The 22,980-nt window shown below is 33.8% G+C and overlaps 1 long non-coding RNA gene across 7 annotated transcripts in view; it reads right to left on the bottom strand.

Moving 5' to 3' along the window:
- The window catches only part of LOC147909261 (uncharacterized), a 417,661-nt gene extending 404,372 nt beyond the window's left edge, over positions 1–13,289 (bottom strand). For all 7 annotated transcript variants that reach the window (XR_015545485.1, XR_015545483.1, XR_015545484.1 and 4 more), the window contains exons 1-2: positions 11,049–13,289; positions 2,486–2,665 (exon numbers count right to left, since the gene is read on the bottom strand). This is a non-coding gene — a long non-coding RNA (uncharacterized LOC147909261). The remainder of the gene's footprint in view (positions 1–2,485; positions 2,666–11,048) is intronic.
- Positions 13,290–22,980: the final 9,691 nt, after the last annotated feature.

The raw sequence follows: 22,980 nt of genomic DNA, 5'->3' as shown, positions 1-22,980 counted from the left end.
ATAAACAAAAGCTTTAGTCAAATCTCAAATGTTGACGAATAAGCCATAGTTAATACTTTAAGACATAAACAAAGTTCTTTCATAAATTAATTTTGGCATCGATAAAATATAAAAAAAGAGAAAAAAAATGTGATATAAAATATATATGACTTATTATAAACAATAGAACGTGTTTTATTTTTTAATGGAAATGGAAAAAAAAAATTCTTCATCGACTTTATTTGGCTATATGAGATGTTTCTATTATTATTTCCTTCTCAGAGAGGGAATACCTTCTCAGCGATTTCAAATCATTTTACTATAATGTTTTAATCAATTTATTTTTACTGAATTATATTTGTGAATCAATTTTCTGTCAAACTTTTTTTACCAAATAATAACCAGAATTTTTTTCCATTTACTATGACATTTATAAAAATGCTAACTTTTTTAATTGTATCAAAATACTAGGTTCTATATTTTTTTTATTTCTCCCCGCACAAGCTATTCATGGCCATATTTCAAATACTTTGAAAGAAAATCCTATTATCAGGCTTTTAGCTGAGTTTCTTTTACTTATAGAAATTATTCTTCAGAAATATAATTGTATAATAAGAGGACATTATTATTCTTCGTTTACGTAATCACAAGGATATAGCCTGAGATAATAACCAAAGACTTATTAAAGAACTTCTAGGTTAAAAGTTTACTGATTAGAAATGAAATTTCCCATTAGGTGACAAAAATAAAAGACATTAACCGAGCAACGCATTTTCCATGAATTTTTTATGCTTCTTTAACGACATCCATTTCGTGTCTGAAATATTTCTGCACACGTATTTCTATCTAATTTCCATGTATCTTACCTCCATAATCAACAAAACTTATAAAAGCGCACCAATTATTGAGATTTAAGGAGCAATTTGATTGCAGGATAAATCCACAACTCAATTAAAAATCCATTTAAATCATCTATTTTAACAGTTTCCCATCTTTATCTGTGCAAATACGATAATTCCCATCGTCATTAGTATGCATTTTGATACATGTGTGCTCGTTCGCGTAAATTTGCAGGCCGCACTTTATTAAAGCGATAAGCGCGATGGTAATTTGAGAGTGGTGAATACTTAACAAAACAATTTCACGGTATCCAGAGGCGAGTCTAAAATATCATTGCAGCAAATACATTGCATTCAGCGCATCGTCCATCGGCAAAATACCATCAAACGATCCGGTCGAAAAAGCCATAAAACGCGCACCGTTGAATCGCGAATGGTTCAGCTATCGCTCTCACCCGCGCTTGTACGTGATCAAGCACTCGTCATCACATTTTTCCGTCTCAAACGTCCTCATCGAGATCGAGACCGAACGCATCGAAGGGTTGCAGTCTGACGCTCAAAATTGAAAACTATTTCGATCGGACGATGCGATTCGGAACGAATGCGCCGCGGTCATGTGAACGGAAGCGATCGATTCGGTCCGTGAATGTAAATCGAGATTAAAAATCGAGTGATAGAACTTGACCAATCGCGATCGCCACTATCGTTCCATCGCTATCGATTTAATCAGCCAATAATTATATTTTATCGCGATAGCGCATTTAAATAAAATTATCAATTAAAAAACAAAAAAACCGAACTCCGGCAGCTGTCATAAAAACGTCGTAAAATAGGCAGGAAGATAGAAAAATAGGCAGAAAAGCGAACGAAAGTGAAACGAGGTGTCGAAGGACGATTAAGCAAATATCCGATTTTCGGTCTCCCTTCACTACCAACGATATAAATGCACCGTGTCGCGCTTCGTTTTATTCGACCGATTCCTTTTCTTTTATTTGCAATACGTCGGAGTGCTTGCCGTCTATTAACCAGCTACCGCAGTTCGCGTCGAAAGCGTAGAAACGTGGCTCGAATCGACCTAAACGTATGGATGATATATATTGGCACACATGGATAGATAAATCATTGGTGCTCGATAAAAATGGATTTTTTACGCTTGAAGATCGTACATTACATTAAACGAGAGTGAAGAATTATGTTTGTGATGGAATTATATCGAGTGATAAATAACGGTAACTGCATTTGCGTATTTTTAAGAATCGTAAAATGTTCAACAGTAATCATGATAGACGATTCAATTACTTTTTATTTAAATATCATGCTGACTTCAGAAATTAAAAATTATTTAAAAATCCGCAATTCTACTAGAATTTGGAAGAATTGCTAGAATTAAGAATGTTCAACATACTTTTTTCCAAGTATCGTACTTCAGAAATTAAGAAATTATTAAAAAATACACACAATCCCGCTGGAATTTTATTTAAAAATGAATATAGAATATATTAACAGGTTGAATTTAAAAGTTAACCACCGGTATCAAAGATCGCAGATGCAATCGACGCGTTCATTTTTGCGGAGCTCGCTTTTGAACGCGTTTCGAAGACGACAATAATTACACGGAGGAGATGCGACGTGAAAGGGGAAAAAGAAAAGGTACAGTGCTGACTTACATTGGATTGGTGGAGTTCCAGTAGATGTCCGGCAGGCGGGAACAGGTGGCCTCCCGAGGGAAGGCCTCCATCACGGCCAGCAGCAGGAGAAATAGGATGAACCACGGCATGATGTCGAGCTGAATCTTGAGGCCGTTTGCGTACCGCTTCCAGGAGAAAAAGGTATGTTCTGTCGGTCACCTGCGCCACATTCAAGACAGATTATGATTAATGAACTGATAACTTACGGCATCTGCGCGATAGATCGATTTAAAAATAATAAATTATTATTTATATTCGTGAAGTACACTGAGAGAAAAAATTAGTTACAATGACCATAATTTAACTATATTATTTATAGTCATATTTTGGGACAATTACATATTTATAGTTATTTTAACCATGCCAATACTTATCAATTGTTATTAATAATAGTCACACACACACGCACACTGCTTGAAAATTTTTCTTTAATATATTTTTCACACAAAAACGGTAAGTGAATTTAAAAAAATAGTTACGTTTACTATAAATGTGATTGCATTCGCTGAATAAAAATGTTTCGCTTATTTACCATTTATATCTTAATATTTTACTGTATTAATATTTGAAATTATCATAATTTATAGTACAATTTTTTCATATTTGAAAAAATATCATATATGATTATTATTACTAACATTATAGCAGTAATAATCATAAAGTGGAACATTTAACTAATTATTTTACCATCCAATTATAATCACAAATACCAAACACTTTTCTCTCATTGTAATAAATATCATCAACGAAAAAACAATTGAAAAATTAACATAACCCTTCCTTCATTTAACTGTTGCGTAGTATGATACATCTACTTTAAGCTGGCGCCAACAGGATCGATACTCGCATTTCTGTTTTCAATAAACAGTCGTGTGATAGAAAAGGGTTCATTTTGAATAGAAAGTTAGCGCCCTTTCTATCTAATATATTCAAAATAGGCGTTAAGCTTAAATAAAGTCGTAAACTGCACGTGCAATTAGAATCCAAGAATTCAAACTAATTAACGATTCAAGGAAGGTTCCTATTCCTCGGCTATCCAGGAAGAACATAAGAGGAGGTTCTGCCGCTGGCAATAAAAGAAAAGCAAAAAAAAAGCTGGTAGACTACAATCGTAACGAAGAATCCTGGACTTAATTTGCACTACCGTACGCTCATCCCTTTTAGGAAGATGTTAACCCCCGCTTAGTAATGCGTTTTACAAAAGAGCGAGACAAAAATAAGTCTTATCTTAAATTTTCCATCGCGCGCGGCCTAATATTTAAAAATTGTACATCATCGCATATATAATAATTCCAACCGCTCGAATTGGCACACCTTCATCGATGGTAGATGGTAGAAATATCGTTAAGACGGCCTTTCATGCGTAAAAAGGTAACAATAAGGGGAAGGTACCCAAGAGATTGACTAGATTACAGAGTGAATAGAAAATAAGTCCAGAATAAAGGGATCAAAAAAGTACACGAACTGCGAGACCACCTTCCATATGAGGTACATTGTGTTATCCATCTGATAATTATATATAATCTTAGCTTATCCTTTTGCGATCGTTGCGGGAATGCGTACAGATGTAGGGGAGGATAATGAATATGTAAGCGTCACTCGAAATAGAAGCTAAAAGAAGCACGTGCGCGGTAAGAAATAATAGATGACGATCGTAAGGTTACCCGATACATTCTGCGCAGTCACGTCTTTGACTTACGGAGGAAGAATCTTAATGGATTTATCGGCTGCAAAATGCGGAAGTGAAAACGGCGGTACAAGGAGAAAAAAAAACGAGAGAATAAGAGGAAGAGAGGACGTGAGATTTCAATGGGGGAACAATAGGCGATAGGCTGCGATTGCCGATAAGACGTATATATGTGAGCAAAGTGGAATCACTAGCTAGTCGAAGTAGCAATACACCCACGGCAATGAACGGCGGTGCGAGTATTGGGATGCAATTATTGCAGTCACGTCTGATCTTGCTGCGACAATTCGCGGTAAAGCAGCGAGCCATCACCGCGCGGTCTTTTGCTTCTTTTTTACATTAATCGCGCTCAATTTAGTCCCCTCCCATATCTTTTCATGTCACTCTATATCCTCGGGGTAAAAAGTGTCGGTACGAACAAATAAATGCGACAATCCGATGAAGCTGGATGTATCAAAGCGATATCGACCGTCAATCTCGCGAAAAACGAATCATTTCGCATCAGAACGTCAATATATTAACAAGATTTTTTTAAATTGCATTCATATATTTGACAAATTTTGCTTATATATATTTCAAAGAATTTTATTATACTATATTAATCCTCTCTCTCTCTCTCTCTCTCTCTCTCTCTCTCTCTCTCTCTCTCTCTCTCTCTCTCTCTCTCTCTCTCTCTCTCTCTCTCAATTAAAATTTTTCATATCAATTTATTTACTTACACGTGTATTTATCATTATATTTGTATTATTGCTAGATATTACGTCTATATCTTCATAAACATTTTCCAAAATAATTTTTCGAAATTGCTCACTATATTGATACAAACTAATTGTCCATTGCGGTTTTGTTTTATATTATTTGTAATTTATTACTATTTTTGTAATTATTGTACGTTTAAAGCTTCTCAAGACACCATTATACTGATGCCTCACCTTTTGAGATATATTTTTTCTATTACCGTACATTATTTTGTGTTGTACGTTTACTTTTCTTGTTAATTCTTTTGCACTTCAATAAAGAGATTATTATTAATATACACAATGATTTTCCAGTCTACTAGGAAAAATGTTTTGTTCTCTGAACCAAAATGTATATTTTGCTGTAACAACAAAAATTTTAAAATATATCGAACAAAAATTTTTGTTAAAATATATCAAACAAAATGTATAATTTGTTTGCGAACTAATTTGTTTAGTTGATATAAAAACAAATACTTTTATTATTTACAGAGCAGAGAAATTATTTTGCTAAAGCAACTAAATTTTTTTGTCAAACAAAATATTTGGTTGCTGTTAAAAATTCAGTCTCAATTAAACAGTTTTGCTGAAGGCACTAATTTTTTTTCCTACAGTGTGTCGTTATATTGTCACAACTTTTTTTTTACCACACTGAGAGAAATGTTTGATTCGTGTAACTATTTATTTTGTTGATATGTGACTAACAAAAACTTTCTTACTTTTTTATCAAAAAATTGTTATTTTATTCAAATTTTGATTACATGATTAGAACAATACAATTTTTAAATAAAAAGTAAGAAAGTTTTTGTTAATCACATATCAATAAAATAAACGATTATACGTATCAAAATATTTCTCTCAGAGTGCATATATCTTTTTGGTACATACAATGATTCCAATCTTTTACTATCACACTATGGATGGTCGTTTGTATTCCGGATTAATTCTCATCACTTTTACAAGTATATAAAAGTGATTCTTGATAACATATATTTTTCTATTTATGTTTATCTATTTATATTTTATATTAGAATATATTTATAAATTTTTATGTATTAAAAAAAGGAACAAATAGAGACCACTATTTAGCCATACTTGAAAGAAAAGAAATGACTCAATTGTATATACTATAAAAATTAATAGTCTCCGCTGAGAGAATCTCTTACAACGGGATACGGAATGTTCACAATAATTTAAAGGAATGTGCAAACAGACCCTCGCTTTATAGTACACGCGCAAATGATCTGAGGAATGAGCTCTAAGGCTTCTCCAAGGAGCAACGCAACCGCGAATCAAGGTGCCTTGTCCTTCGTTGCATAGCAAAGGAGGCATGGCCCCCCATGGAGGCAATCTTGTTTCATACAGAGTCACCTGCTTTCAGGGCCGCAATTCGATCTCGGGAGCGACGCAAAACGTGTTCGCGAGAGAGACGCGTTTACGAGGAGAGGCGGAAGAGAACGAGAGTGAAACGTGTGGCGCGTGACGTGTCCAAGAGGTGGCAGTCGGAATAAAGCATAAAATAGTGTATATCCGTTGAAGAAGAGGACCATTAAAGGGCCACCGAGCTGTTGGATGGCCCCGCTGTTCTGTCAGCGATGGAGCAGGTTGATCCTCTTGTACCTCGCTCTCTCTTTCTCTCGATTTATCTCTCTTTCTTTCTCTTTTTGTTCCCCTTCTCTAACGCAACCTCCTTTCCGTTCTCACCGTTTTGCTTTTACTCGTGCCCTTTCTATTTTCCCTTCGGTGGCGAACCGTACTCGCCACGGGTTTCGACTTCGCGTCAATTTGTTGCGTCGCTTGGCAAAACCGTGGATCCCCCGCAGCGACGCGAATTTGTGTTTTAATTGAAACCGAAAGTCATCCGTTAAAGCGCGAACGACAGGACGGCCGAACGTGATAAATCGCTCGAAACGCATTTCCGGAGTCCCTCATTACGAATCGTCGCGTCTACCGTGCGAAAAGAGGTATACACGACATTTAATCGTTCTTTGCACTTGATGTATATATATATATATATATATATATATATATATATATATATATATATACATATTGCATAGAAAAAAAATGCATGAAAAGTCAATCTGGTATAGTGGATTAATTCCGGTTCGTGCACGGAGCTCATTTCATTCACTGATAACTCGGTGGATCTTCGCTAACTGTGTATACTTTTGTCGGGAATCTACACTCGCAATTAACTGTCTCAGGCTTTAATTAAGTCACACGTGTAATTGCACGCACTCGGCCGAAAAGCCTATCTTTAACATAATTTTCGAATTGAAGAAAGGATAGAATAGTATAATGTTTTAATACAAATGTTTTAAATTATTTAAATAAATATGTGGAAATAAATAAATATTACTTTGGAACCGTGAACGCGTAAAAAATGTAGCAAAAAGCTTAATTATGAAAAATGTGAAACGTAAAACCGCGGATTGATAAAAGAGATTAATATCCCTTTTCGCTCCTATTAAGCTGGACTCCCCATCATCGCAAATTAAAATTTATTTTAAATGTTGATCCTATTTATGTGTTAATTTGTTCTTATAGTCCGAATTTTGTTGTTCAAATTATTGAATAAAAAATCGTATTTTAAGTGGAAGGAAGGGGCCGCCACTTGCCATTTAATTGGATCTTCTATAAAACAAAATAAATAACATATAAAGTGGTCAAATTAAAAAATGAAGTATCAAAATTCGTTGCTATTCGTCTCTAAGATAACGCAAGAAAATTTTCGAAATGATATAGATATATTCTTTCTATACACAGTACCGTCGTGTCTAATAACCACAGAATTTGTTTTCGCATGATTTTATGACTAAAATACTCTGCACAGTTAAAGTACTTTCGGATATACCAAAATCCGAATTTGTTGCTGGCTCTAACATGTCAAAAATAAATAGATTATCCTGGATACACTCGCGCCGCGCTCGTGCGACTGGGATAAACTAATTATTTTTCATGTGCTACAGTTAGCAACAAATTCAGATTTTGATGTATTTCAATAGCATATGTTGTTTAGACTATTTTAACATCAAATATATGCAAGCAACAAATTCTTGCTCGCAAAGTGCAGCTATTAAACATGATGATGCAGTGCTGAGTATATTTCCTTAACAATGTTATATTTTGAAAATGTTCTTACGTTATTTTAGAGCAACAAAACCTGATAACGACAAAATCTGATGTAGTTGATTTTTTTTTATATAATTATTGTATGCATTTTTTCGATATGTGGGAAAATCAGCTTAATGGCAGTGCCCCTCCTCCTTTTAAACGATTTCCTGTTAAGCAATACAATTAGCAATTATTAGAACAATAAATTATATAGTACTAAATTTTTTAATAAATCCAAACTTGATTTGCGATGGTTGGGAATTCAACTTGACAGAGATCCTTTTCTCCAAGTTGATTTTTATTAATTTGTTTAGACCGAATATTTTCAAAAATTAATATAAAGATTCGCTGAAAAAAATGTTCTGGTGTATCAACGAGAGGTACAAACAAAACGAATTCTGATCATACGAATCACATTTCTGATTATTGTAATCGAATCTTTGGTTATTTTAACTAAAATATTTGCTAAATTTAACTATAAGTCTGATTTATATATTTCTGGTTGAATTTATCAGAATTCCAATAAATGCAACAAGACTTTTTTTCCAGTGTATGTATATGTTAATATTATAAAATGAAATTAGATCAATATAGGACTAAAATCATATAATAAAATAACTTTTGTAACGTACGTAAAAATAAAATGTTAATTTTAACATTTTTGCATGTCTCAAAAAATCCATGTGTCTTTAATTTAAAATTAAATTTTATATTTTACAGCATCTAATTATAAATCTACACTATAGCATGTTACCCCGTCGTATATTTTTAAATTATTGACATAAGTAATATAAACGACGTCGTAAGAAGATGAATCTTCTAATACTAGCCAATAGGTGTTTTTACTACTTTACCACGGACTACCGTCCAAGTGCACTAAGTTACGCAATAACTGCAAACTGTGCAAATTTATCGCTTCCATAACAGGCGCCAGATTATCTCGCGAGCTAACGAAGCCTGTTCCGCCACGAAAGTTTCAATCCGAATGCATTCCCGAAAATACGACATAATGAATGGCTACACGCGATTTGTTATGAATGAGGCTGTAAACAGAGAGTGCACGTGTAATATGCTTACGCGTAACGCGTTTCCACGCGCGACTTCAACGGTCTAGTGAACCGATATCTAACTTGCACGGCGAGTTTGTTAGAACTGTAGATTGGTTATCGGATACAGAATATGGACGAGTTCTCTGGAATTTTTTTTTTCGATAACTTCTCTGTATAACCGATTAACAATAGGAGAAAACTCTTAACAAACTCGATGAGACGTAAATATGTATAGGTATGTGTGCGTGCCTCCAGAGGCGTATAAAAATGTATATAATTTTTGTTTAATTCACGTGTATATGTGATATGAATGTCAACATTCGATAAAATGATAAAAAAAAATATAGCGGAAAATTTTGGCGGCACGGGGAAATATAGAAAAACTTTGAAAAGCAAAACAATTGTTTCACGGCTTAGCGAACGCACCAACTCTGTGTATACAAAACTACCATCAGACCCACTAAATATCGTTCCAACCGCAGATGGAAAAGATCGAAATAACAAAAAAATGCAGGTTTTTGCAATGTCCAGGTGTTAATGGTCGCGTATCATTATATGAAATTAAAGAATTTCAACGAATTACGAATTATTATTTAAATGCGAAATAGTTATACATTAATAGCTAACTATTTTAAGACATTCAACGTTCGTTCGACCTCACAATAATATTTCGCTTGAGTTAAATTTTTTTTATGTAAGCTCAACCTGACAATATTATTTCGCTTCAAGTCATAAATTTTTTTTTTTAAGTGTTATTCATATAATTGCCAGTTGGAAAAATAGTAGGGTCTCGAAAAGTAGCTTAGAGTTGCGCGTTGATAGAAACATGACTAGTTAAAAATTAACACCAAAATTATAGTGTTCGAAAAAACTCAGACAGTTTTAAAGAATACATATGTATCATTAAAAAAATATAACATACAAATGAAAGTGTGCATTATCTTGTCCCTTAATTAATACATATAATTGCAAGATAATTTCGTGTCCTACATTTCTTTTCTTTGAAACACTAAGCACTTAGCTAAATAATGATCTCTATATTTTTCTTTTTTTAATACACAATAGATACTTTTTAAACTATTTACTTAATAATTTTTATATACAAACAAAAATATATTATTTGCTTAGAAAAGCGATTACTTAATTTAAGTAACAATTAAGTAACAATTTCAAGTAAGTTATACTTTTATAAATTATATATATATTCTTTTATATTATATTCTTTTATAAAGAATATTTTCTTGATAATAATCTTAAAATATATTTATTACAAATTTTAGAAAAACTCATGTATTCAAAACAATAACTCTTTTTTTAATTGATCGAAGAAGCAATTTTATAATAATTAAATCGAATTTGTTATAATTTAATAATTTTAATTAAAGTATTAAACTTAGTAGAATTCAGAATATATTTTGAATAAAATATATCTTCTGATTGAAGACTTGTGATAAATTTATGATAGATTTACGAATATATATATATATATATATATTTACTTTTAAAACAATTATTACATTATTATCTGCGTACAATATATATTTTTTATGTAATCTGTAAAAGTAACAAAAATTAATCCGAGACACGATTCATTGGTGTATTAGAAGAATTAATTAAAACATTATTCTAATTCATAATTTTAAAAATATTCTACACTGAAAACAAAATCTAGGTAACATTTTCTTAAATAGTATTAAGTAAACATTTTTTATTGCAAATAAATATTTACCAAACACAAACATATATTATTTGATTCAAGTATTACTTTCTCTTTTTTTTAATAAATATTCATTTGCAGTGTAAAGAAACATTTATCTATTACTGTTCAAGGAAATATTACTTGGATTTAGGAATTTGTTTTCAGTGTACTGAAAAATTAATTTTGAGATGTATCACTTTTTTATCAACGCAACGCAGCGATACGGATAAATTCCGGACATAGGTATACTCACTTGTTTCAAGTGACCGAGGAGGCAGCGTCTGCACTTTCGTCACGTGAGCACCGTCCGAAGAATTTATCCTTCCCGAAACAGACGGACGTACGAAGGCTGTCGGCGCGACGCGACCGCGTAATCCGGAGTGAATAAGTCTCGAGGGAAGGATCGGGCGTGGGCGATGCGCCGATAATCACCGGTGCTCACGGATAATATCGCGTCAGTGCTTTCGCGCGCGAAGGCACGTCTCGGCTCTCGGCTCGCGAACAGGTACAGGTGTACCAACACCGTCTACTCCGAGTTCGAATGTTTCGAATGAACGCGCGAGAGAATCGACTTGCACGTCGCCCGTCGTTCGTCGAAGCGTGTCGCGCGGGATACTCGCGGTTTACGACCGTTGTTCACGTTCGCGAAAAACGGACAAAACGAACGGACGATCGCGGCGATGACGTCACGGGATTCGAAATCGCAGCAGCCTCTCTTCTTTCGGAGTAAACACGGTGCACCACACTGTGGTTGGGTCTTAAATGACCTTTTTCTCGGCACTGACGTTCGTTTCGTTTTCCCGTCTCCGTTTTCTCTTCTGTCACACCGCGAGAAGGAGCACTTCGATGCGAAGAACGAACGCGTCAGACTGGGTTACGGCAACACTCGCGGACGATCAGCGGCTGTATTCACACTATTCACTTCCCTTCGATATATCGCACGAATTTGATGAATCACTATCGATCGCGTACCGTCTTCCTCTTATTTTATTTTCTCAAAATGGATTTCCCATCCAAAGATGAATTCAAAGATGAATCACGGATACCATGGGACGTATCAGTCACTACCGATAAGTCAGTAATTCAAATATTCCACGATCCTTTCCTTGAAAGAAACACACATCGACAATTAAAATCCGTAGTGGAATCGGTGCAAATATACGCGACACTTCCGAATAGATCTTATTTTAATGACACTTGTATTTCTGGAATTAAGTCTTTTGTAGGTCAATGCGGCTAATTTCCACAAGTAGATACGCGTCGCGAATCTCCCATCAACTTTCGCGATCGTCAAGAAATCGAAATGAATCGTTAGAGTAAGTTGACAAATCCGTCAAAATCGACCAACTGGACACACCTTTTCCAAATTCAGTAGGAATTATCGGTGACGATCTAGTGACGATGTCACTTCGCGTTTTTCTTCGTTCATGTGCGCATCGGAAAAAAATAAACCGGCCGAGCTTATTTACGTGGTCAGCGAGTTCGTGGAATCGTTTCGCTGCGACCCTTAACTTCCACGAATTCAAAGTACAGGCCACGCCGAGCTCGGCACTACGAAATATCGGCGTGTCTACGCGACGAGTGGAGCTGTTGGTTATTATGCCAAGTATGATCGAATTTTTCCCGGAACTTTTGTTGGCGATCCTCGCGCACGCAGCTCGCACCAAAACAAATCGCGAACAAATCACGAGCTCACTCTCTCTTTCTCTCTCTCCCTTTTATTCCCCACTTCCTTTCTTTCTGAGCCAATTCTCGGAACGACGATATCCCCGGGAGCGAAACACGCGGATGCGGTAGTCACTTTTTTGTCACTGTCAACAACTTCGGTTTACTGCTACCACTTTATTATCGACACTCCCTAAATCCCTCTCGCTCTTGCGTTTTCTTCTTTTTTTTTTCACTTCGTCAGTAACGTTCCCCACTGATCCTCCCTCTCGCCTTCCCTCACGCACACACACACGCACACCTTTCGCTTTCTTTTCCCTTCCTCCTGTCGAAAATTCGCGCAGATATACCTACACCCGCGGAGTACGACCAATCCGATCGCGAGAGAAACCAGACCCGAACGCGAGAAACCGAGAAGCGCGTTCGTTTGGGATTCGAACGAGCGAGCGAGTGTCGCGACGAGAGAGCGAATCCGCAACCCCGTGGAGTCTCCGCTCTCGTAGTAGGCGCGAGCAAAGCGATATCTGTCGACTATCTTTCACGGTACGAACCACCCTCCGGCTCTCACTTGCTATCCCGATCGCGCGCGACGCGTGCTTTACTCTCTCCTCTATTCCCTTTTCTTTTTTTATCTCCCCCTCTCTCTTTTATCGCGGAAATCGCGTGGATTCTTTGAATCGCGGTCCCGTTCCGTAGCTGCTCGCTCGTCCGTTGGCGGGCTTCGAATGACGAGCTGCGATCGCTCCCCACGCAAACGCTCCGGCTCTCTCACTCTTTCTCCCTCGTGCCTCGCGCGTTCTCTCTCTCGATCGCGCCGGCTCGGTTCGCTCCCCGTCGCGCTCCCCCTCGCGTCTCTCTCTCCCCTCGCCCACACTCTCTCTCTCTCTTCTCTTTCTCTCTTTCTCGCGTTCGCTCTCGGATCCGTTCGCCAACGTTCTCGCGTCGTCTCGTTCTCGACCTGGCGGCGTGCGCCAGGGAGAAAGAGAGAGAGAGAGAGAGAGAGAAGAATCGGCGCGTGATAGCCGGCTCACCGCGGCGCGCCGCGCCGCACCGTGTAGAGAAGCAAAGGGAGAAAGGGAGAGAACGAGCGAGGGAGAGAGCGAAATGGCACGCAACGTGCGCAAGCGCCAAGAACGTATATACTTACCGGCGCTATCTGCGAGGCGGTAAAAGCACCCCCCGCGAGCACCGACTTCCGTGGCGAGAAGGAAGAAGCGAGCGAACCGAGAGAGAGCCGAGAGCGTACCCTCTCGTCCTCACTTCTTCGGTCTTCCATCGCGAATGCAACCCCCGCAGCACCCTCGACGAGCAGGAGGGTAACCGGCTGCCTAACGTGAAACACGTATGCACGCAAGAAGGGCCCCTCTTGTCTATCGCGCTATCTTCTACGGATGAATGCGAGAGAAATGTTTTTTACGACGGCTGGCCATCTCATTAAGAGTGCACCGGCATGTCGATGTGAGGATGAGAAACGGTGGGGGGAGATGAGAGAAACTCGCGAGAGGTGCTACCATGCGTATACATAAATTATGTTTTAGAAAACTACAGAGGTTAAAAAATTTTAATTTTATAAATTCTATATATACACATATATATATATATATATATAGAATTTATTAATTTTTCATAAATTAATATAATTTTATAATTTAGCATATAATACTTTAAATATATTCTTTAGAATCCTAGCAACTGAAAAATATTATTTATAGTTACATTTTTTAGCTCTCTATTAATTTTTTAATTCGTTAATATACGCTAGTTATTAATAAAAGCATCGTATAAATCAAATTTATCATTGATGACACGGAAGCAATGTTTTTCATAGATTTTTAAGACAAATATAGGTTTTAAATGAGTAAGTAATGAATGAGGTCTGTTCGCGTTGCATGAAATCCTATAAATCAAAAATTTTTTAATTTAAAATTAGATATAAGTAGATTGAAAAGAGAGAAAGCGAAGATGCTGAGTGCAAAAAAGTGCAAGCAACGCGAACTATAGAGATGTAGCTCATCCCTCTCCCTTAAGATTCAACCTGTCTCTTGATTCTTAGCAACGAAAGATTGTGTGAATTTGCAGTGCCATCAACTTATGACACGTAATTCCGTTTAGTTTCGCTAAAATTTAGTTCCTCGATATCCACTCGATCCGTCACGTACAAACGTTCGAAGGGAACAAAAACAATTTCCTGTCCGATATTGACATTTTTGAGAATTGCTGTCACATTTATAAACTATCTCGTATACAAACGTGCTGATCGATATGCGAGAAATATCTTCTCTTAAATATACCGTATTGTCAATGATATATATCTACCTTTAAATGCGATATTCTTGTAAAAGGTTTATAAAAGAATCATATGCATGAAAAGAAGTTATTGTGATTTTTACTTTTTACCAATTTTTCTAAATTATATAATCCGATAAAGATACATTTAAGGGTACGATTTGCTTATACTAATTTATGATGTTATTAAACATTCGTTATCTAAAGATAGGATTCTCGCCATAATAAACCAACGAGAAGATGCTCGTTGTTGCAGGATAATAAAATCTTAAGGCGCAAATGTGAGTTCCTTAATTCCTCTCGCAAGCTTTATCTCGTTGATTAGTGGGCCAAACAACGTGCGGAATGGGGAAAAAATAAAGGAACACGATAACCGAACAAAAAACTTTCCGAGTACGTGATTTGAACGGTAAAATCTGCATGGAGGTGCAAGATGCACCCACCAAAGATCTTCGGGGGCACGAGTAACTTGGCTGCCCGCGGCTATTAAAGTATATCCTTATCTAAAAACTCCCTTTAAAAGTGTAACGCTAAAAGAAACCCACCGCAGACTATAGGAATCGGCTCGACTCATTTTGGGATCCTTCAGGAAGATCATATCTTATGCCTGTTTATCGACCTTATTGACTCCTTAAACGCACTTCCAATACAATTTTCCGGTAGTCTAGAGTCTCGTCGATCTACGAAAAAGATTCCGTGACTCTCATTTTCAACGCACAGCCGCAGCCCTTCTCTCACTCTCTCTCTCTCTGTCTCTCTCTCTCTCTTTCTCTCGCTTTCGCTCTCACTTTCGCTTCCGCTCTCTCTCGTTGTGGCACGTTTGCGGTGCATCTCTGGGATAATCGATCGATACCGCCCATTTCTCCTGCGAGAGCAGTGAATTTGTTAGCGCATTTATTGAAATTTGTTTATGAAGCCATTCCACGCTAATGTAATTACGCTCACATTTTAACGCGACGGCGCGAACCACTACAGTAATTTTATTGTTGCATTTTCATAGTTTAATTTTCCGAGCATCGTACAGTGCACGCGTTGCGGATATTTTGGTGCTAAACATCCGGACGTACTTAATATCGAGAGCGTATAATTCTATCTTATATTTCGAGAATTTATTTGAAAACGATGTATAATATCGCCGTATTTGCAATAAAATATATCGCGACAAATTAATCATTATTTGCGCAATAAATTGTTACTGTCGTGTCACACTAGATCACTATTATTTTGTTTATCCTTTGAAATATTTTTCGATATACTTAAAAAAGTATAGGTGTGACCAGGAAACTTGCGAGACTTAACATTTCTAAGGTAAAACACATAAATCAGAAGGGCTCATTAAAAAAACAACCAGTGCACTTTGTGATTTCCGCGTTCGCGAATTCTACTACCGGAGATTACAATACCCAGAGGGAATTTAAAGAACATCGTACCTGGCCTTATTTTATTTCAATCTGTGATTTGTTCGAATTCCAATACGCACTTTAAAATCCTTGAGAAATTAGTATTCTTTTTCCTTTAGAGATTCGAGGTATATTCTTGAATTCTTGTTCTACTTGAAAAATTTAAGAATTTCTAATTTAAGAATTTTAAGAGTTTCAAAGAATGTTTTATAATGAAATTTAAAAAAGGAAATGGAAGCATAAAATATCACCAGAGTGCTTGTATTTTTGCTTTCTTTTTCTTAAATCAACACGACAATCTTAGATTAGTATTAAGTAAGTTTACGAACTGCGATCGATAAGAGCAGCATGTCGACGATCGCAACTTTTTACTGAGCTCTTTAAATAATGAAAATCCACCCATTCTTGACGAACGCCAAGGAGACAGAGTGGAATTGCGTGCTACCTCGTTCCTCAGTCGTGTGTTCGCTTTCGTTTGTTCGACCTGTCTTCAAAAGACAACCGTCCTCGTCCGTGTATTGAACTTCCTCCTGCGATTAAATATTTAATACGCGGATCGATACCGTTCCGTACATCCACGCTCTTTCCGCGACACGAGCTATCTGGCTGCTCTATACGAGACTCTTCCACTAACCAGTCCGAGAAATTACGAGCCGACTCTTCGCCCTTCTCATACGCAAACACGCTCATGTATGTCGGACGTCATTCGCAATCTGCTTCGTTGCCTCTTTAAGGATGGCAAGGCAACCACAAACCTTTTTCCGCTTACAACTAATACAACGGAAACAAAAATATAGGATTTCCTGTAAAACAACATCTCGGAAAAATAGTTTTCGCTTCTCTTTCCTGACAATACGCAAGCAAAAGATTCAAATAGGAAAAATGCAATTTACACTAAAATTTTATTTATTTAGATATTTCTATATTCTTATAAATCTCACATCACACTGTTTTAATTAATTTATCTTATTATTTGATATATATTTTTATATTGTAAAATTGTAGTATAAATGTAGTAATTGTATAGGCTTGAAATAGATATTATAGAATTACTATCAATTTACTCCAATCATTTAATAACAATTATTTTATAATAAGTTTCTTATAATAGAAGCGCGAGAATGATTTCTTGGAAATATTGATTCTTATATTTGAATCTCTTACTTATATTATTTGAACAATCTCTCGCTTGAGCTGTTTTAAATACAATATACAAAAGACTTCATGCCTAATTATCAACAATTAATTTTCACATAAAAATTAAAACATTCATCTAATAACTAATTTATTGTTTACTAAAAAAAAATACTAAATTTTAATGAATATTTATTTCAATTGTTCTAAATGAATATTTACTAAATGTAAACATATATATTTATTTGATAAAAAGACTTCTAATTTGAATAATATTAAGTGAAAATCGATCAATGAAAATTAAACATGGATATGTGAAAAAGACCATATTCGATCGAGAAGATTCTTCATGCTTAATCTTATTTCTTTTGCGAATTTATACAATTTCCAATTTAAGCTAAGCCTGTGCGCCGGTCTCGTTTATTGGTCTTGAAACACAGCCCAAAACTGAAGAAAATAGTAATATCACAAATAATTTAATAATTTTGATGCGTACAGGCATCTAAGAAGGATCTTAATACAAAATCTGTAAATAGTTTAATTTAACTATTTACTTTTTATTGAATAAATATTTATTTACTGTAAATAAATGTTTACTGTACTATTCAAAGAAATATGCATTAAGACTTAGTTTTAATTTTCAATGTACACAATAATTAAATAATATATATATGCAGATATTTGTATTCGATTCAGTTATTTCCTGGTTTTTCTAAATCGATACATCAAATCGCTTAAATGTCAGAGCAATGTTCATTGACATGGAATTCTCATACCCCCTGACGACGATTATCTTTTCTCATAGTTCACCTACGTGTCTCAAACGTCTCCTATTTTGCGTCCCTTTACCTTTCCTAAGTTGCGCACGATATGTCACGCCATTTTCTCAAACGCAACGTACATTGCAATTCAGCGTCGACGGTAATGTCACGTTACCACGAAGGAAGTAAAAATTTTCATAGCTCCATGTCGCACAGCGTAGGTTGATACGTGCAGGATGAACTATAAGAAAAACTGGAAATTACCTAGAAGAACGATCGTTTAAGCGTAATGGCAATAATAAAAGAGAAAATCACTGCGATGGCAAAGTTAAGGGTACAAGATACGAGCCCTTTCTTCTAAAAACAGCCTTAAACCGAAGTTTGAAAATCTTGTTAAAATGTAATATGATATTAATTGTATTACAAGTTGTATTAATTTGTAACCGTACCTCTTGCATCCTTATTTCAATTCATCGTCTTTTAAATTAAATTGGTCGAATATCCTAAAAAAATAAACGCGACTCGTATAAAGTTTAATTAAAAAGTGAACTTAGTCAGAAAAAAATACCAAGTTAAATTAAGAATAATTTTGTATTAATAGCAACTTTATATATGCATTTCTTCGCGTTATAGATCACCAAGTTATATATCTCCAAGTTAAAGAGAAAGATATGGCAAGTACGTCGGATTTGTAGACTGATCTCTATATCTTGACGTCTACTTTAGCTCTTCTACAGTCGAAGATAGTAAATTATACGCGTTCTATAGATTTCTACGACTACGATATACTTTTCTCTTATACGCGCGATAGTCGTAACTATAAACGAGAATGAAATTCGTTCAATAAAGCGACTGTACCGCTACGCTAGGTCCGTACATATGTATGAGTACATACAAATGTACGGTTAGAATAAAAAGATTTTTCAGAGACGAGACTGAGTAGTACTCCCAAGTGTTAAAGTACCCTGGGCTTTTAAACTGGTTGCCCTAGTTCCCCGTTTCCCGCTCCTTCTGAATGTTTGATGTTGAAAAATTCGCGTACTCTCGGAACGCTGATCTTCTTTTAATTCTTCTTTCCGGTATCTTTCCGCTTATCTCCTACGGACATATCTCTACCCGCGCGCGAGTACGAACGTAAGAAAAATCGCTGTACTTAGTGACATCTTAAGCGATTACTCGGCAAATATAGTGCCGAGCGAATTACCCACCCGCGTTGTTATGAATTAAACTTGAACTCTGACAGTTATTTAATCGTATGCAAAACGTATATTTATATTTAAACTGAACTTATTTCGTAAGAGGTAAGCAATTTAGTTTATAACTTTAACCTGAGAGCAATTATCTAATTTTTTAAGTAAACAATCATAAGTAAAAGATTTTTATATCTTAATTAATTAAAATTAATATTATTAATAGTACATTATTGACTATTTTCTGATTTATTAATATTAAGAACATTATTATAGCTATGTATTTCATCACAATTTTCTGAAGAAAGTAAGTAGAAACCGAACATATATTAAATGGATTAAGCGTGTTAAATAGGTTATCATAACAGTATTTTTATTTATTACAGTATTTATATGTTACAGAAATTTTATTATGATGGTATTTTTAAAAAATAAAGTTTTAATTATAACGCTCTTTTTATTGCAAATTTTCAATAGAATTGCACATTTAAAGGTTTTCGTAATGAGTAATTATTAAAAAAAAAGTGCGTTGATCAATACTTATACAAAATAATATTTTACAATTCACATTTTTTTGCTTCTGCGTGGAATATAAAAATACCCCAGGTGACTATTCGGTTTAAATGTATCGAAAAAAAGATATTTGATATCTATCGATTTCACGTTTTTATAATTAATTGATGTACATATATATATATATATATATATATACATTGTTAAAAATAAAATGTTATTTTTAATTTAAAGACGTATAGTGGACTTTTTAGGGCATGTAAAAGTGTTAAAATTAACATTTTTGTCTCAAATATATGAGGAATAGACTTTCAAAATATGTACTGTCCAAAATTTCATTTTTTTAGTTAGAGATGGCATAGTGTTCAGTATTAAATGACTTATATTATAAACTACTCTGAGATGTTCAGACAGCATTTTTCCATTGCTAATTTATATACTGAAAAAAAAAGTAGACATTTCGAAGTGCATTATGTTTTTTAACTAGAAACAAACAAAATGCATTTATTTAAAATTTTTAGCAATTAGTAAGCAATTTTGTTAAATATTTCACATTTTACTAATCGACATATTGTTATTTTCTGTAAAGTGCAGAGTATCTTTCTTTCTCGTTTTCTAAAAATTACAAATTTTGGACAAAATGCATTTTGAAATCTACTCCTCATATATATATATATAATTATTTTAGAAAAAATATATAATTATTTTATCTAAATTTTAAGTAACTCTCCTTTTATCTAAATTATGTAAAAGGAGAATTACTTAAAAATTACTTCTGCAACAAATAAATTAAAATCAAAATTAAAACTGAGTAAAAAAATAACTTATAATAATTAATTTAAAAAATAATTGCTATGCAGTGTGCATACGTTCATGCAAAATAATCATACAATTCATGAAAAATAATTCATGAAAAATAATCATAATAATATAATTTTTGCAAGCATTGAATTTTGAACCCATTATTTAATTAGATATAAAACAATCATGTATTATCTAAAATAAAAATTTTAAAGTATTATTTAAATTTTATACAAATCTATTTTTGCTAAGATCTTTAGAGAATATAAATAATTATTTTAGAATTATATATTTTATAAAAAAATGTATAATTATTTTAGATAATACATAATTATCTTGTATCTATAATTAAATAATGGGTTCAAAATTCAATGCTTACAAAAATTATATTTTCTTAGTAAAAATAAATTTGTATAAAATTTTAAAGTATTATTTAAATTTTATACACATTTAATTTTGCTAAGATCTTTAGAGAATATATATAATTATTTTAGAAAAAATATATAATTATTTTATCTCTCTCTCTAAATTTTAAATAACTCTCCTTTTATCTAAATTATGTAAAAGGAGAATTACATAAAAATTACATCTATAACAAATAAATTAAAATCCAAATTAAAACTGAGTAAAAAAATAACTAATAATCATTACTTTAAAAAATAATTGCTATATGAACGCATGCAGTTTGCTGAAAAACAATCATATAATTTTGAAAATATAATTTTTGAAAGCATTGAATTTTGAACCCATTATTTAATTAGAAAAACAATTAAAACAATTATATATTATCTAAAATAATTATACATTTTTTTATAAAATATATAATTCTAAAATAATTCTAAAATATATAATTCTAAAATAATTATATATAATATATTCTTTTTAAAGATCTCTCTTAGTAAAAATAAATTTGTTTAAAATTTTAAAATATTTAAATTTTATACAAATTTATTTTTGCTAAAATTTTCATTAGAGAATATATATAATTATTTTAGAAAAAATATAGTACTTTATCTAAATTTTTAATAACTCTACTTTTATTTAAAATCTAAATTATGTAAAAAGAGAGTTACTTAAAAATTACTTCAAAATTTTACAAATTTATTTTCGCTAAGATCTTCTTTAAAAAATATATATACAATAATTATTTTAGAGAATATATAATTATCTTAGAGAATATATAATTATTTTATAGAATTACTTTATATAATTATTTTATAGAATATACAATTATTTAAATCATTTTATTTAACAATGATTTAAAAATAATCATTTTTAAATTATTGTCAAATAAAATGATATAAAAATTAGCGAAAAAAGGTTAATATTACACAAATAAAAAATATTTACCGCCAGGTTGCTCCATCAGTGCCCGATGTCTCAGACCTCCACCTCCTCTCAGAATATGCACAGGACACTCGCGTAAAACACTCGCGAATACACTGTAATCGCGCGCGGACTATAACTTGAGTCCAATAACTAGAACGGCACTCGCGAAACGCGCGACGCGACGAACCGGCTGCGGTTCGTTCATTTTCAAGTAAATCGGCGACGTTAGTTTCCCCGTTGGATTTTTACACGAAGAGAATGATTTTACTCAATATCTAAAAATTTATCTAGATATATACATTCAGACAATCCGAAAATTTTTAGATATTTGAGAAAAATCATTCTTTTCGTGTAAAATATCCTCTAGGTACTGAGCCCCCTCACCACGTCAAGGTGTACCGTGAGAGGGAAGATAATCTGAAAAATGTAATAAATAACTATATTACTATGCTATTATTGCAATCGGTTAACTTTTAGAAACGAATACGTCTGCAATCCGTTATCATTGCGAAAAAGTCAAAGCAGATAAAAGGGCTGAATCTTTTATTTAGATAATGTCTGTAAGATATGATTAGAATCTATAAAATAGGCTAGAGATTAACAAAAGGAAGAAATGTTTCTTTTATTAATTGTTCCAAAGTTACGGTTAATTTTTTAACGAAAGATGCACAAAAACAAAAATTAATTAAATTATTAAACTGTATTAATTGTACTGAAAGCAGGAATTGCGACTTTTTTGCATGAGTGTATTCGTATCAACGTTGCTTTTCTATAACTCGTGTGATACCATTCGATACAAACAAGTAGCCATGTCGCATACTGCTCCTTTTTACATTTCTTTTTGAAACATATAATAATCGCAAAAAGTGCTAGGTATAATACGAAATGTTGTATTTTATGATTATTCACATAATACGATTACTATGAATAATTGGTATGAATAATTATTCATAAAGTATAATACAACGTTTCGTATTGTATTAGACATTCTTCGCGAAAAAGATTTCAAAAAGTAATGTGAAAAGAAGCCGCGACACAGCTACGTTGTTTGTACGAGCTTCGGTAAGGGAATAATAACTGCGCGATAACTAGGCGTAAACATGACG

The sequence above is a fragment of the Acromyrmex echinatior genome, chromosome 6, assembly GCF_024713525.1.
Source record: "Acromyrmex echinatior isolate Ae372 chromosome 6, ASM2471352v2, whole genome shotgun sequence".
Taxonomy (NCBI): Eukaryota; Metazoa; Arthropoda; class Insecta; order Hymenoptera; family Formicidae; genus Acromyrmex; species Acromyrmex echinatior.
This window is presented reverse-complemented; position numbering and strand designations above follow the sequence as displayed.